Source organism: Phalaenopsis equestris, unplaced genomic scaffold (assembly GCF_001263595.1).
Source record: "Phalaenopsis equestris unplaced genomic scaffold, ASM126359v1 Scaffold000134, whole genome shotgun sequence".
Taxonomy (NCBI): domain Eukaryota; kingdom Viridiplantae; phylum Streptophyta; class Magnoliopsida; order Asparagales; family Orchidaceae; genus Phalaenopsis; species Phalaenopsis equestris.
In genome coordinates, this window is record NW_018164576.1 from 450,104 (window position 1) to 453,440 (window position 3,337).

The window sequence follows — 3,337 nt, forward strand, 5'->3', positions numbered from 1 at the left end:
AACGGATGTAATGACTTTCTCTAGTTTATTTGATCAAGCCTTACCCCTCAATTCTTGTATTCATTCTTTGGGATAAATACAGAATTTGAGATAAAGTGCTCTTCCATTTAAACTATGAAAATTATGGGGTCAGTTTGACTTCATCTTTTTCAAAACTAAATTTTTTTAACGTCCTTCCGAAGCGGGCAACGAGATTTCAATTCCGATGACCGACAGCTTCTTACGGGCAAACTCCACACCAAAAATCCGACAAGCATCGCCGGCGAGGAGGAGCTTCGACGTCAAACGCAAGGAGGAGGCTGGGTAGGCTTTGCGAGAACCAAAGAGGGGGTTCGTCTCAAGAAAGGAAGGAGAAGGCGCTTGTCGGCATTTGGAAGGGCCTCCGGCGAGTGGCCAACGAGGTTCGTTGGCCGTAGAAGAAGCTTGTGCGTGAAGAGCGAGAGAGCAGCGAGTTCTTTTCGAGAACTGAGGGCGAGTCGGGCTCGGAGACGCGAAGCAGGAGATGGCGTGAAGAAGGAAGAGCCCGGCTGGCCGACGAGGAAGGAGGGCGGTCGGCTAGCTCTGCGGCGAGGCTCCGGCCAGGGAGCTCAAGCTTCGAGCTCCTATTCGCAAGGCAGGTGGGCGATGCTAGTGGCGTGCGATAGCCGATGATCCGGGGCCAGAGATAGGAGCGTGACATAAGGATATTATAGGACTTTTTTATATTTTTTTATTCTTTTTTTGTTAACTTTGGGCTGAGGCTGAGGCGTTGATAAGGGAGAGAGGGAGAGGGAAATGCAAATTTTTTATTTTTCCTGTGTAGAAGCCCATGCAATAATATTTAAATGTGAGCTTCTGTGCGCCTGAGAATGATAGAGTGAGATGAGGAAAAATAGAGAGGGAGAGAATCACATGCTCCATTAAAAAAATATAATATATATGTTTTGTTTTCATTATACTTCTTCTTCTTATTATTTAAAGCTTCCACTCATTTTTCGCCGAACACCTCCTCACAGCAAAATGAATGTCCTTCCTAAGTAAAATCGACGTTCCAGAAACACAGGTGTGGTTTGTTTTGTCATCTGAGGTCATCTGGACAACTTTTTTGACGATTGGGTATAAAATGACAATTCATATATTTTTTACCCGCTCGCAAAGCCGTAGAGAAATTAACGTCGCTCTATACTGAAATTGACATTACGGGCGCACTCGCGTGGTCCATTTCGTTGTATGGGGTCTTTGAAATAAGCTTCCCTGACGATCCGGTCAATTCAAGCCAATTTCAGGCTCACCGCGATGAATAATATCCTTTGACCCAATTAGAGCATTTTGATGAACAAAATGTCGACCGAGCTTCGTTTAAGCGAAAACCAAAGTCTAGTAAAATGACCCCAGGTACGTGCCCCTCAGCACGTACAAAAAAGGTCTCGGGTGGGTGTATAAACTATCAGATGTTACAGACAGGTTGTAAACTACCCCGAGCCATACAGGTGGACAACCTACACCTATGATATGTAAAAATTGATGCCAACAAAGCTTGCAGAGGGCTCACCTAATGATGATAACTCAGCACATTGAAGGGATGTCTTGATGGTTGATTTCCCGAAAATGGAAGAGCTGTCATAATTAAAGAGGCTTTTAAAACATCCCTTGCGGTGAAAACACATTAATTCTATGGGTCCATTCATGATACTCGAGGAATTGAGCCCATCCAGGTATCCCAAACCTTGCCTAATAAACTCGGGGAACTTATAGCTACCTAATGCTAAATGCGAGCAACCAAAGATCACAAGAATATAAAAAAAACTTAGTCACCACTCAGTCCAGACACCCACAAACCCCACAGGTCGGGACACTCGGGGTGTTCTTTTCTACTTACTAGCAATAAGGTCCGTGAAAGAGATGCATGAATCTCTATAAAGTCCCAAGTGGACACCCCCTCAAGTACAAACAAGATTTGTGTCTGATGGGTGACAAAGAGATAAAGAGCTACACGAGCAATCAAAACCTAGACAAGTCCCCGAGAGATCCATAAAAACAACCGCATAACATTGTCATGAGTCTCATTGATTCTCAATAAATCGATCGAGTGTCGTGTGATTGGTCAAATAACTTTTACACATTTTGGGCGCAGGATGACGTGGAATTTGTACAGTAAATTATCTAAGGGAGGCTCTTTCCCCACTGTCTACAAGATCCATAAAGGGGGAGGGAAAGTCACCTCGGCTACCTAATCATCACTCTCTCAGGTAACAACAAGATCAATGTCAGGAGAAACGATTGATTGAGACTAATACCACTCAAAAGAGGACATGACGTAAACATGTGAAAATAAATAAGAGTTGACCAACCGAAGCACTGTGATTAAATCAATTTCTCAGAATCCATGGGTTGACCTGAGAGAAAGTTTCTCTAAAGGGCAATGTCTCGGGTAAAAAAGAAAATTACAAACACAAATGATGAAAATAATTACAAAAAGGCAAAAAATTTCTTTTCATTAATATGAAGAAAGTATTACAAGTCTTTTTATATAATGCTAACATGTTTTCAAGCTCTAGAGAGAGAAGATAGGTTCTCATTTTGATGTGTCTTATCGACCGGCCAACTCTTCCCCGCTTCCCAAACTGTCATTCTCCTTTGAACTTTCTGTCGACTCACCCCGGGTAAAAGCAGAAAATTTCTTTTGGTCAGAGTAATTAGGGTCGACTAAGCCGTGAGCAATGAATTGCTTAATGACATAATCTACACCAAGTATAAAGTACTTTACCTGACCATCCTCATATTGCTCCCTAGAGAGAGACGAAGTGGTCCTCTTCTTCAACTCAGCGTTCCCCTTATATAAGGTCGTTATAGCGCTGAAGAACTTTTGGTTGTTGTTGTCTCTGTTTCAGGTCGTTAAACTTAAGCTCCACAAGGTGTTGATTGTCGCTGTCTTTTTTTCATATCTGTCCACAACAAGACCTCCTTCTTTTGAGCCCCTTCCAGTGCCTACTCCAGGTCGATCATACTCAATACTATAAATGGGCGCTTTGCGCCTCCATCAGCTGTCACAAGTCCACGGTTTGAAGAAGTTCTTGACAATCGAAGCCTCTCATTGCATGGTGGAGCCCCTCATACCACAACAATTTTAGTAAAGATAGGGGGAGCACTCAGTTATCGTTCATCTATAGGTACTAATCTAAGGATCAATCAAACATACCTAACTACTTATTAGCCTCCTCCCATATCCTCTCAGCACTCATGCATACAAGCTCCTACTTGAAGGCCTCCTTTATCATTTTTGAGGGAGGGAAGTGGAGGAGGATGACTACTACCTTCCCTCTCCGACATACCTCTCCTCCCTCGAAAGAAGACAAGA